Genomic DNA, 14,681 nt, shown 5'->3' on the forward strand with positions numbered 1-14,681 from the left:
AACAAGAGGACCTACTTGAGCTAAGCAAATTTTGAAAAAGCGACAAAATTCAAAAATAACTGGGTCAATGGCAGAATTAAATCCCAGAGTAAAGGGATAAGTATAAACGAAAGAGAATCCAATTCTGAAAGAAGAAATTCTCTGGTTTGGGGCAGGAATCATTATATGAAGATTATCTCTCCAATTACAATCTTTCCTGACAGTGGGAATCACAAGTTCAGTTATTAAAGAAGGATAGGTGTCAGTTTTTTCTAAATTTTTAACTTGTTCTTGAAGAGATCTTCTATCATTCCCAAAAGATAAATCATTGTGTATGTGTGAGCACGTGATTTTTGTTTCGCACGACAATCGCTCCAAAAAGAAATAAAAAATAATAATTGGCCCTGCTGTACAATTTTGGATTTCTGTGCGGCACCTTGTTGATTTATTTGTGACTTCGGCCCATTTTTATTTATTTACTTTATTAAAAATAAAATTCAAAAATATATGTGTCCTGCATAATTCAAACCGTAATCCGGTCGTTAAATAGAAAATCATGAATAGGCATCTTCGTCCGTGATTTTATTTTGTTTAACTTTACTTGTTTGAAATATTTTAGTGTGCAAATAATTGTATTGAGTGTGTATTTAATTTTAATTTGATTTTTTGGCTTAGTTTTGTTTTAAAATAAAAAGAAAATAAAAAAAAATAAAAAAAAAAAAGGGTCCCTTTATTCTTCCGGACTTGGGCCAATTTTAACAAAATTGGCCCAAACGAACAACCCAAAACCCAGGCCTGCCCGGTCCAGACCACCTGATGCCCAGAGAATCCAAACGACGTCGTTTTGGTACAGGTTGATTTGGGCCGTTGATCTCAAATTGATCAACGGCCAAGATCAATTCCCCATAACCCACCAATAAACCCGACCCGTCTCACCCGGACTGACCCCAACCCTCAACCCTCAAAACGACACCGTTCCATTTAAGCCTTCAGATCCAGACCGTAGATCTAGATTGATCTAACGGTCGAGGTTCACCCACCCACTAACTATATAAACCATTCACCATACCCTGCCCCCCTAGCCAACACCCCCGCCTTCGTCTTCACCAAACCCATCCCCTTCAAACCCTAGCCGCCCCTGCACACCTTCACCAGAAACCCGGCGGCCTGAACGCCGGTGACCTCCACCTGAACACCATAGAACCCCCATGCCATCCTGAACCCAAATCTACCAACCCCATGCTTCGAATCTTATCCCACCTTCTCGAATCTTCATTTGAAGATTCGAGTCGGAACCTAATCTACACCGATCTGCTTCAAATTCATACCAGACACTCCCCAGACCCCCTCGTGACCAAACCATACTTGGTTTGGTCCGAATCTGATCAGGGAAGCCTGAATCCCAGATCTAAGTTTGAAGGTTTTGTGTCCTTCGTCACTGGTTCATACCGGTTCAACCGAAGAGATTAAGGTCTAATGGACTTCAATCAAAGTGTTTCTCATCTGAGAAACACTTCGATTAAAGTCCATTCAGCCTTAAGAAAAGTTTGTCCAAATCCGAGTTCAAACTGTTAAACTTCTCAAGTTTTAAGGTAAGTCTGCTTTCTTTCCTTTATTGTTTTAGTCCGTTTGATTGTTTTAAAAAAAAAAAGTCTGTTCATAGTTGTTTTGATTTTATCAACTTTTGTTTGTCCACTTTACTTAAACCTCTGTGTTTGTCTAAATCCCCCCCTCCTATTCTGATAAGGCAAGTGTATTGGTTGTGTTTCGAGTTTGGACTGACTAGTTAACTCCTCGAGTGCATTTCTGTTTAGTCAGTATAATTCAAACCATGTATCGATACTGTTTAAATGTTTGATTTTTGGCTACGATTGTGTATGTTAATGCTAATATAGTCGAGTCGACATGTGTCGTCAATTAATTTCAACTGTCCGAACAATAACAAATCAACTTGCCTCTGTTGAACATTTGCCTGAATCAATTAAGAACCAAGTCCAGTTACTTATAGCTGTTAATATGATTTCAGAAACCTAAGGCTTGGTCTGTTAATTGAAATCTGAGTTGATGGCATGTGCACTTGTGCACAGCATGTGCATTGTGCACAGCCTGTTTCCTTCATAAAAGGGGCTTTTTAATTTTAAAATGTGTTGACAGCATATGCTGTCAGACATATTCTACTGCCCATACCTTGCTTTAAGTTTAAAAAGTATTAAACCTTTTAAAAGTAAGTCTGCCAGGGAATGTTGATGGAGGTAATATACTTAAATCACTAATTGGGATCTGAAAAGGTAAAAGACACATGGGAGGAGTACTGTGACATTTCGAAAACAGGCTGTTAAAAAGGGGTAAGGAGGGCTTATAAAAGAGGAGGACCTGGGAGATAAAAAGGGGATAGAATCAGAGGATAGAGAGGATCAGACCTGAAAAAGAAAATATACACACACAGTGAGGAGATTGAACCTTAAGAGCTGAAAGGGAAAAACAAAAACACAGATAGAGAGAGGTTAAGGGATAGAAGCTATACAACCAACAATCAGAAACTTTTTCCTCCTATTATTATTGGTTTTCAGCTGCTGAACTTGTTCAAAATCAATTCTGATTCTTTGAAATTCCAGTTGTGTCTGTTAGTCGAGTGTTTCCATTGGTTTACTACTGGTTTGGTCTGTCTAGAGTTTTGATTCTACTCCATTGGGTGTTGCTGTTATTTGGCTATTGCTTTCTATTGGCCATAGCTGCCTCTCTGCACTCAAGCCTGTTTCTTGCTGTATTGTTTTGCCTGCTGCTATTCTGCCCTGCTGCTACTGATAATGCTGTGATTGCTGCTGCATTTTTGTTGCCATTGTACTCTGTTGACTGCCCCTTTGCTTCAATTGTCAAATATTTCCAGGTACACAACCTCTGAAACCTTGTATTGTTGAAAGTTTGAAGTTGAAGCAGAAATAAAGAAAACGAACAGCTGTTCATGTTATAACATTGGTGTTAAAAAATAGGTCGAATGTTAGTTGGGATTGTATTTTACTGCAAACTGCAAATACTTTGTATAAAACTAGCATACATTCTGTTTGAGATGGACTGTTAGATAGCACTGTTCAGTAGTAATGACAATATGATATAGACAGCATGTTTGATCTAGTATACGTTCAGTTCAGTATAATGCTGTTTGGTTTAGTTACGACTGTATAACATAGAGTCATGGCAAGCACTTGTATGTATTTTGCCTAGACCACTGAATTGACGAATCTGTGGTATTAGGTCTGGGATAGATGTATCCCAAACAAACTCTCATGCAGTCATATTAAAAGTTTGGCTATGAATGCCAGTTCGCTTGTCAGTTTATTTGTTCCAAGGCAGGTTCGATATCGGGTTTCGGTACAGATTCTTTGTTTCAAAATAATGTGATGATTGTTGAGAGAAACTAATAGTCATTTTGAGTTCAATTAGTAGTAATTTTCCTAATAAACAGCCGATTTCGTTTATCAATTTCAAATAGTTTAGAGTGTTAAAGTAGAACTGGGAGGTCGTTAAACATAACTCAATATATGTTGTCAGTTTGTTTGCAATCTCACTTAGCCAATTAATAAGCGTATTCACTCGATGAAGACAAAGCATGAGGTAACCCTCACCTCATAAACAATCAATCAGGTAATCAAACAAGTTTAAGTTCGGCAAACATAATAAGGATTCAGTCTGTATTTGTTCAAACAAGCAAAGTTCGGCATCATCCTTCTCTTTAAAGATAAACGTAGTAGAAATGCAGCCACTGTAGGGTACCCTTTCTAAAATAATGAGATGAGCCTCGCCGAATAATTGATCATGATAAATACTTAGAATTTGGGACGGACTGCTTAGTGAATTCCACTGCCGTCCCCAAAGATAATAACGCGTTTAGATTCTTTAGGCGCGACTTTAAGTAAATTATATTCTTAAGATCGGGTGCACATTGATGTGACCCAAATCCAAGTCTCAACGGAGTCAAAATGTGTTAACAACTACGGGCGCATTGATTGTGACGTGGTTCGAGACGCATTTTCACGACGTTGCAATTCTATAAAATAAATGATAATAATAAAAGCGGTTTAAACTTAATAAAAGCACATAAGTCATAACATATATTTAAATCAGATATTTAGCCATTATAACAATTTAAGCGACCGTGCTAGAACCACGGGATTCGAGGGTGCCTAACACCTTCCCTCGGGTCAACAGAATTCCTTACTTAGAATTTCTGGTTCGCAGACTTCATTTGGAAAAGTCGAATATTTTCCTCGATTTGGGATTCAAGATAAACCGGTGACTTGGGACACCAAAAGCCAAACCTTTCCCAAGTGGCGACTCTGAATTAAATAAATAATCTCATTTCGAATATTGTCACTTAAATTGGAAAAACTCCCTCGCGCATCCTACCCCTCGGGGCGGGGCGCGCAAAAAGGAGGTGTGACAGCTCTGGAGACTCTGCTGGGGATAAATTGACCCACAACCACTGGTTCAGGGTCCAAGAATTCGAGCTTAGAATAATTGTTATATTTGGCTTTATTATCTGATCTTTATTACATGTTTTGCATAAAAGTGCTAAATGTTGTCTTTTACCGCTTTTGATATTATCTGAACTGTATATAAACTGTGCCGAAACCCTTCTTTTCTTTACCTCCGGGGAGAAGCTCGCTGGTCGAGACTCCCTATTCTGTTAGTGTCGATACCTGAAATAAGAAAGAGGTCGGACAAGTTACAAAGCCGGACGATCTCGCGGGTCCCCGGTACGTAGCCCCCTCCTCGACTCGAGTTGTCCGCTCGGGTACACAGTCTAGAACAAATACCAGGGTTTAAACCTAGTATAACGAAACTTCATGCCGGATCCCTAGTAGGAACGCTTATTTGCATCATATTGCATTTGACTTAGGGGACTCAACACAGGGGTTGGGTCCGTCTAGGACAGGCAACCTGAAATGGAAAAGACCATCATGCTGCATTCCTATCTGTGTTGTGCATTTATTTGCTTCGGTTCCGCATGTCGACCGGTTCCTAAAAAAAAGGGGGAAAATAACAGCGTAGGGGAGATAATTACTTATTTTTGGAAAATAAAACCAATGTCCAAATATTGTCAAAACCTCACCGGAATTTTTTCTAAAAGAAAAAAAAAGAATAAAAACAAAATTTGTCTCCTTAGTTCGAATAATTAAAAAAGATATAAAAAAAAAATTCTTTCGCTTTCAAAATCAAAAAAGGAAAAGGTATTTATTTTAAAAGTAAAAAAAAAATGGAAAACTCATAATTCAAAAAAATGTGTTGTTTCTTTTGTAGTACCCTTTTTATAAAAAATTCAGACTGATAGTCCAAATATTGCAAAAAATATATTTTCTTTAGTCTTTATCTTTCTTCAAAAAATACTTATTTTTGATTTTTAGGTTTATTTAATTTTCTCTATTCACGGTATGTCTGAACTACGCCGGTTTGATTCTCACCGGATGTGAGATACGTAGGCAACCCTCGTCGGGTTCAACCCCATTTTTCTAAATAGCCAAAAATCAGTAAATAAATAAATAAAAGATGTGTCAAATTTTTAATAGAGTCGTAAATAAAAAAAAAGAGTCGTAAATAAGTCAGGTGACATTGTTTTATCATAAATAGCCGAATGTTCCCGAAAGGGACGCCGGAAGGCTGACTTTGCATAAACAGCCACCTTTGGGTCTTGTTTAGCGTTTTTTAGACCCGCACAGCCTTAAAATCTTTGTCTCCGAAGTGTTTAAAGGCCGTGGTCAAAGCTTGATCCTCTCTGTAAAAATATTTTTTGAGTCAGTCAATTTTGTTAAAATCACCTTAATAAATGTGCAGGATGAGCACGATGCAAAATGAACATTTTTCAATAATGACCAAAATCCCTGTCAAGTTACGGCTATGGTGGAATGATCTAGGTGTTGAAGGACAAAATGAGGTTAAGAAATATCTGAAAGGTCTTGTGGGTCTGTTGGAAATCCAGCCTCGGGGAGATATCATAAGAGCTTTGGTTACCTATTGGGACCCGGCGCACAATGTTTTCCATTTCTCTGATTTTGAGCTCACCCCAACTTTGGAAGAAATGGCCGGATACATCGGGAATACTGAACTTCCGTTGAGGGAAAAATACTTGGTCGCCCCAAGAGTCGTCACGGTACATCGGTTCCTGGATTCATTGAAAATACCTAGAACAGTCCACAACCCGGATCTAGCAGCCGGATTCTGTACTCCATGCTTCATATATGATAGATACGGTCACGAGGGGGGATTCAATAATCCAATCAACAAACTGTGCAGCAAAGGAGTTCGTCAGAAGTGGGACGAGCACAGACGGGTGGCGTTCATGATAACGTTTCTGGGTCTTCTGGTATTTCCGAGAAAAGATGGAAACATTGATTTGAAGATATCTGGGGTCGCCAGCACTTTACTCACGCAAAGTGGCAGCACTCTCGCGCCAATGGTGGTATCTGACATCTTTCGAGCTCTCACAACTTGTAAAGCTGGGGGAAATTTCTTCGAAGGTTGTAACTTGCTCCTACAGATATGGATGACCGAACACCTCTGCCATCATTCCGGGGTGTTGAGCCATGGTTCCCCGGAAAAGACCCGCATAGAAGAATCTTACACGAGAACCAGAGAGATCATTTGGCCCAAAGGAGTCCTGGCATGGACCTCGTTCTTGCAAGCTCTTACTGCCAGCCAAATACAATGGACGTTGGGATGGTTGCCTGTTGATGAGATCTTATATATGTCGGCGGCTAAAACTCATTTCTTACTGATGGGGCTTAAGAGCATTCAACCTTACGCACCCGGCCGAGTTTTGAGACAGTTCGGAAGGTGCCAGACAGTACCTCATGAGGAAGTTCTTAGCGCTCAAACAGTTGAGATAAGTCCTAACGGACAGTTCCCAGAAGCGAAGATTCGCCAAATCTGGAATGAGGGTCAATATTTGAGATCAGATACTTGAGTGCGGGATCGAGCCAAGGGAGAAACGGCGCCAGGTTACCTTGCATGGTATAGAAGGGAACTCGAGCATGAAAGGCCAGCTAAGAGACCCCACATACGGGATTTCACCGAGTCATCGCAAAGGCATTGGGATTGGTTAGCAAAGGAAAGAGGTTATTGTGCCGAAATCAGCAAATTAAAGCAACAAGTAGAAGGCATGAAATACGAGCACAGCGTGCAAATTGCTACCAATCTGGGAGAGCGGAACAGGTTAACTCAAGAAAATGAGATGCTCAGAGCTCAGATCAAACAGATAAGGTTGGATGCAGATAGACAACCAAGGCGTCGATCGGACGAGCAGCTGATAAAAGGGCTAAAAGTGAAATCAGGGAATGGCGAGATGGCTTGGAGAAATCTGAAAACATCATAGCAGAGTTCAAGGCACAGTGGGATACAAGAGCAGATAAGCATCGCAGATACCTGAATCAATTGGAAGGCGACCACGAGAAGACTGTTGCTAAAATAAAGAGAGAGATGGCAGCACTTGAGATCAAAGCAGCTAGTCAGGCCAAGGATTTCCAAATTGAGAGCAGATACTGGTATGACTCAATAGCCCAGATGAAGTTGGAAGTACGGCGATTGGAGCATCAGCATATACAGGATATTCAAGTATTCGGATATGCAGTGATCAGATAAAACGCCTACTCATAGAGAAGAAGCAAACCAGAGATAGGATCAAAGCCATTGCCCACGCCATCACCAGACGATGTCTACGATGTGAGAACATGTCCAGTGTTACCTTCCTCTCGGCAGTAATGGTTTATGTCAAGCAGACTATGCACGAGCTAGAGCAACTTGAGAGGGATCTCACGCCTAGGACCGCGGCGAGGCCGAACGATGCCCCGCGGAAACCAATTTTTAAAACCATAATGCATTCATAGGTCAAATCTGTATCTTAGCATCTTTTGCCTGTTTTTCCATCAGGGTGATTTTCAGTCTATTTTGAGTCTAGGTTTATTTTCAAAGTTTGCTCTTTCTTTTGCAAATGTAGCTTGTAATAGAACGTTTCAACAATAAAGAGGTTGTTTCTTTTACGCTCATTCATGTTTTTCGAACTACGTAATGATCTGATTCACGTAAGCATCGTGATACGTAGGCAATCCTCATCGGATCCGGTCGCATTTTCTTTCACTACAAAAATAAAAAAAATATAAAATAAAATAAAAGGAAAACAAAAGAGAAAAAGAAAATAAAAAAAAAGGGAAATAAGAGGAAAAATACCGGAATGACGCATGCTCTCGTAGCAGACATATAGTAATCCACTTAACTGTATAGGTGCATCATGCCCAACGTGAGATTAACTATCTATTATTTGCTGCAAAATTAACCGTGCGTTTGTCATTGAGCATCATTTTTCCAGGGTTTTTGAAAAGACGGTTGGTTTGGTGAAAGTCTGGCCTCGCACTCATACTTCACGAGGTCAAGGAGAGGTGTTCAACTACCTGTTGTTAGGACCAGAAGCAGTACTCACACTTACTTCACCAGGTCAAAAGGAAGTGTGGAAATGTCTTCGGAAATTCCATTGCAAACAGTCCCCGTCTCTGAGGAGAGCTCAATCTCAGCCGTCCTCACACCTGAATCCGCAACTGCGGAGGAAAATAGAATCCTACGGCTCCGCATGTTGGAAATGCTGGATGACTGGAACAATGGGAAAGAGCCGCCAAGTGTCGTCCCCGGATTCCCTGAATTATTCTCCAGGTCAAGTGGGACTTCTAATGTCCCCATAAATTACCCTGCTACCCCATTTGGATACCCAGCCACCTCCGCCTTCTCTGCAGGATCACCTTCTGAGCCTCATCCCCGAATGTCGGCCACTGATGCAAGCATGAACATCTTTACTGCATCGCCTTGCCCAGCTACGGCACAGCCTGCCACATACAAGCCAAGCTTTGACTCATCCTCTTTTACATTCCAAGCACCATCGTTCTCAATGGAACCAACTAGGTTCGCTACCAGTACTAATCCTCTACCGCCTCAGTGCGAGCTCGCACCAGGACAGGATCAGGACCCCAGAGTTGTAGAACAAAATGAGATTGCCAAGAGAATGAGAAGCCTTGAACAAAGTCTGAAGAATATGCAAGGATTGAGCGGACAAAAGAGCGTCTCTTACGCCGACCTGTGCATGTTCCCTCACGTGCACCTGCCAACGGGTTTCAAGACCCCCAAGTTTGAGAAATACGATGGGCACGGTGACCCCATTGCACATCTTAAGAAATACTGCAACCAATTGCGGGGAGCCGGCGGAAAAGAAGAACTGCTAATGGCATATTTTGGGGAAAGCCTAGTAGGGATAGCTTCGGAATGGTATATGGATCAGGAAATGTCCCGATGGCATATATGGGATGATCTCGCCAGAGATTTTGTAAAACAATTCCAGTATAACATCGACATTGCGCCAGACCGAAACTCTCTTGTCGAATTTGAAGAAGAAGCCTTCGGAAAGCTTTAGAGAGTATGCTATTAAGTGGCGTGAACAGGCGTCGAGAGTAAAGCCTCCCATGGATGAAGTGGAAATGGTCACTACCTTTCTCCAGGCTCAAGAGTCTGACTATTTCCAAAACATGATGTCAGCCATGGGTAAGCCATTCGCGGAAGCGATCAAGATTGGAGAGATGGTGGAAAATGGTTTGAAAACGGGTAGGATTCTGAGTCAAGCAGCCATAAGGGCAACTTCCCAGGCCGTCCAAAGCGGGTGTGGAGGAACGACAAGGGGGAAGAAGAAAGAAGAAACGACTATGGCAGCCTCTGAAGCAAGGGAGTATCGTCATCCCAGGCCCCATTTTCCGGAAAGAGCCCCACGCCACTACTACCCCACTCAAATTTGGCATATGCTCATCAACCTTATATGGTCATGAATGCCCAACCTAATAACCATCCACCACAACAAGCCAACCGAGGCCCAACTCCACCTCCCAGAAATCAGCCTCCTTACCGCAACCACTATAACCCACAACCCCCGCAGAATAACTACCGCCCCCAGGAGCCACCTCGACGGCGGACTTTCACGCCCATCGGCGAACAATACTCTACATTGTTCCCTAAGCTAGTCCAGTTGGGTTTCTTACAACCAATCCCTCAAACGAGGCAAAACCCAACATCACCTTCTTACAAAGCCGGAGTCAGATGCGCCTATCATTCAGGGGCCGAGGGACATGATACAAATGACTGCTGGTCGTTGAAAAGAGTGGTCGAAAATTTGATAGAGCAAGGGAAAATAGTGCTAAGGGACGAGGAAATCCCGAACGTAACTAACAATCCATTACCTGCTCACAATAATGGGCCGCTGATCGGAATGATTTGTGAAGACAAAGAGTTCGATCCTGCTTTGAAAGCTATAATTGCCATTGTCGACACGGGGAAGAGGCCCGAAATGGACCAGAAACCAGAAAAGGGGGAAGGGGTCAAGGCTATAAAGAACAAGCCTGAAAAGAAGGTAGAGAAGAAAGTGGTACCTGTAAAAAATGAAGTTCTTTACATACCACGAGGTCGAGCTGAGAAGACGCAGAACTTCGGGATCAAAAAGACAAAACCTATGTACGTACCAAAAGGGGCCTATGTGGTCCGGGGGACGATTCAACCACCTCGGCTGAATGAGCCAGTGGTTATCGGACGCGTGCCACAAAAGCCAATGACCAACCCGTCCACAGTGCCGTGGAATTATCAAAAGACTTTGGTAATGTACAAAGGTAAAGAGGTCATGGGAGAACTTCCAGAAAATACTTTCATTGGAGGGTACTCAAATACCCAAGAACTGAACAACGCCACACAAAGGCGCTTCCCTCCAAAGAAGCCTGTGAGTGTTGAAGAAGCGGAAGTGTTCTTCCAACAAATGAAGATGCCGGATTACGAAGTGATAGATCAGCTGCGCAAGCACCCTGAGCAAGTGTCCATGCTATCATTATTGATAAGGTCGGCCGAGCATCAAAAGATCTTACTGAAGACCCTGAATGAAGCATATGTACCAGTTGAAACCTCGGTGGAACAACTAGAGCGGATGACAGAAAGATTCTTCGCTGTCAACCAAATCTCTTTCAGCAAGAATGATTTACCCTCGGAAGGAGCAGCACACAACAAGGTTTTGCATTTAACAGTTAAATGCGAAGACTATTATGTCAAGAGGGTAATGTTGGATGGAGGCTCAGGTGTTGACATTTGCCCGCTCTCCACGCTACAAAGAATGGAAATTGAGGCAGGAAGAATCCAACCCAACAACGTCTGCGTGAGAGCTTTCGACGGCATCAAGAGAGATACCATGGGAGAAATAGACCTACTGCTGGTCATAGGACCAGTCGAATTTCGAGTAACCTTCCAAGTGATCGACATGGACACATCCTACAATTTCCTCCTTGGCAGACCTTGGATCCATGCGGCAGGAGCCGTGCCTTCCACTCTTCACCAGATGGTGAAGTTCGAGTACGAAGACCAAGAGATCGTGGTCCATGGGGAAGACGAACATGCCATTTATCGGGACCCATCCATCCCGTATCTTGAACCGAGAGAAGGGAGCGAACATACGGTCTATCAAGCTTTCGAGGTGGTACTGGCAGAGCAGCACGAAGAGGGAGTACCTTGCCCCCAGCCTTTCTTGTCTAACGCTTCGGTCATGGTGGCCAAAGAGATGATCCGGCACGGATTTAGGCCAGGGAAGGGACTTGGACGAACCCTTCAGGGAATAACAGAACCCATTACTTCGCCAGTCATCAAGAAACCTTTTGGGCTAGGTTTCAAACCTACTCCAGCGGACGAAGAATGGGCAAAGAAAAGGAGAAATGAGGGCTGGAAGTTGCCTCAACCACTGCCAGATTTATATGCGACTTTCGTCAGGCCAAGGTACGCTGAAGAAGAAGAAGATGAGGTCTTCACAGTTGAGGAAATCGAGGAAAAATGTAGGGCGATGAGAGAAATGCTCTACGAGGTCCACATGGTTCAACCAGGCGAAGGCACAAGCACTGCTGAGATGATATACATGGGGCCAAACGCCAAACTCCAAAACTGGGAGGCCACGCCATTCCCGACTAGACGGAAGTCCGGGTATACCTGTCCTGCCACCTTTCCTGTATCACAAGTTATCTCCGGGACATAACTTGAACGTTTTCTTCTTTTTCAATTGTTGTTTTGAATTCCTAGTTGTAAACATTGTTGTCTTCCAACTTTCCAAAGAAAATATACAAAAATACAAAAAATAAATCAATAATTGCTTTCCTATTCTTTCTTTTGTTCTGATTTTTATTACTTTTCCTCTTATCTTCCTTTTCAGTCCTAATAATGCGGCTTTAAATATGACATGCTTGCGGACTTCACGCCCAGACCACAATGAGCTATTTAACTGCGAATTTAATGAACCCAGAACCAGAATATGATGCGGAAGAGGCTTTTAGGGAGATAAACCGAGAGTTGGAATATTTCGAGAATAAACCTAAGCCAAATCTGAATGACACTGAACCGGTAAATTTAGGAACCCCGGAAGAAATCCGGGAGACCAAGATAAGCATTCACACGGACAAGAAAACGCGAGAGGCGATAATTCAACTTCTTTTTGAATTCAAAGATGTGTTTGCTTGGTCATATGATGACATGCCGGGACTAGGTGTTGATCTGGTGGTTCATAAATTGCCGATTCATCCTGACTGTCCTCCGGTTCAACAAAAGCAACGAAAGTTCAAAACTGAGGTCAGCGACAAGATTAAAGAGGAGATCACCAAACAACTAAAAACGGGAGTGATTCGGGTAGTCCAATATACAACATGGTTGGCGAATGTGGTTCCAGTACCAAAAAAGGACGGGAAAACTCGAGTATGTGTAGATTACCGAGATTTGAACAGAGCAAGTCCTAAGGATAATTTCCCGCTGCCCAATATCCACATCCTTGTTGATAATTGCGCCAAGCACGAAATACAGTCTTTTGTAGATTGTTATGCCGGGTATCATCAGGTGCTGATGGATGAGGAGGACGCCGAGAAAACTGCTTTCACCACGCCTTGGGGCACCTACTACTACCGGGTCATGCCATTTGGTCTGAAGAATGCGGGGGCTACTTACATGAGGGCCATGACTGCCATTTTCCATGACATGATGCATCAGGAAATAGAGGTGTACGTGGACGATGTGATAGTCAAGTCCAGGACGCAGGATAACCACATCCAAGACTTGAGGAAATTCTTCGAGAGGCTAAGGAAGTATGACTTGAAGCTAAATCCAGCCAAATGCGCTTTCGGAGTTCCGTCGGGCAAACTTTTGGGTTTCATCGTAAGCAGGAGAGGTATCGAGCTAGATCCAACTAAGATAAAATCCATCAGAGATTTGCCTCCTCCAAGAACAAAGAAAGACGTGATGAGTCTGTTGGGCAGGTTGAACTACATCAGTCGGTTTATTGCCCAGCTGACAAGCACGTGTGAACCCATATTCAAGCTGTTAAGGAAAGATGCGGCGATTAAGTGGACAACAGAGTGTCAAGAAGCCTTTGATAAAGTCAAAGAATACCTTTTGAATCCCCCAGTCTTGGTCCCTCCAGGACCAAGGAGGCCACTTTTCTTGTATCTGACAGTCTTGGAGAACTCTTTCGGCTGCGTCCTCGGGCAACACGACATAACCGGAAAGAAGGAGCAAGCAATCTACTACTTGAGCAAGAAATTCACCGGCTACGAGGCCAAATACACTCTGCTGGAAAGGACATGCTGCGCTCTCACATGGGTTGCACAAAAGCTGAGACATTATCTCCAAGCCCACACTACATTCCTCATAAGCAGGTTGGATCCTTTGAAGTATATATTTCAGAAGCCAATGCCTACTGGGAGACTGGCTAAATGGCAAATCTTGCTTACGGAATTCGACATAGTTTATGTCACTCGCACGGCAATGAAAGCCCAGGCGTTAGCAGATCATTTGGCCGAAAATCCGGTCGATGAGGAATACCAGCCATTGGATACCTACTTCCCAGATGAAGAAGTAAACACCGTAGAAATGATATCGGAGGAAGCTCATGTTTGGAAGATGTTCTTTGACGGAGCCGTGAACGCCAAGGGTGTAGGGATTGGGGCAATTTTGATCTCGCCTTCCGGTCAGCATTATCCCGCCACAGCTAGACTGCGTTTCTTTTGCACAAACAATACAGCTGAGTATGAAGCCTGCATTATGGGCATGCATATGGCAATCGATCAGGATGTCGAAGACTTACTGATTATGGGAGATTCTGACCTGATCATCCGACAAGTTCAAGGCGAATGGGAAACTCGGGATGTCAAACTTATCCCATACCGACAACATGTGGAGGACCTCAGCAAGCGCTTTACCTCAATAGAGTTCAGGTATATTCCAAGGTGTCACAATGAACTGGCAGATGCACTTGCTACTCTGGCTTCTATGCTACCCTACCCGGGCAATGCCCACGTCGATCCTTTGGAAATCCAAATCAAGGAAAGACACGGTTACTGCAGTGTAATCGAGGCGGGATCAAATACGCAGCCTTGGTACCATGACATCAAGAGGTTCTTAAAGACGCAAGAATACCCCGAGCACGCTACTGGAGATCAAAAGAGGACCATTAGGCGATATGCAAGTGGTTTCTTTCTGAGCGGTGAATTGTTATATAAGAGGACTCCGGACCTCAATCTCTTAAGATGTGTCGATATCGAGGAAGCGAGAAAGATCATGCACGAAGTACACGCAGGTGTGTGCGGACCTCACATGAACGGGTATGTCTTAGCGAA

This window comes from Nicotiana sylvestris, chromosome 9 (genome assembly GCF_000393655.2).
Source record: "Nicotiana sylvestris chromosome 9, ASM39365v2, whole genome shotgun sequence".
NCBI classification, from domain to species: Eukaryota; Viridiplantae; Streptophyta; class Magnoliopsida; order Solanales; family Solanaceae; genus Nicotiana; species Nicotiana sylvestris.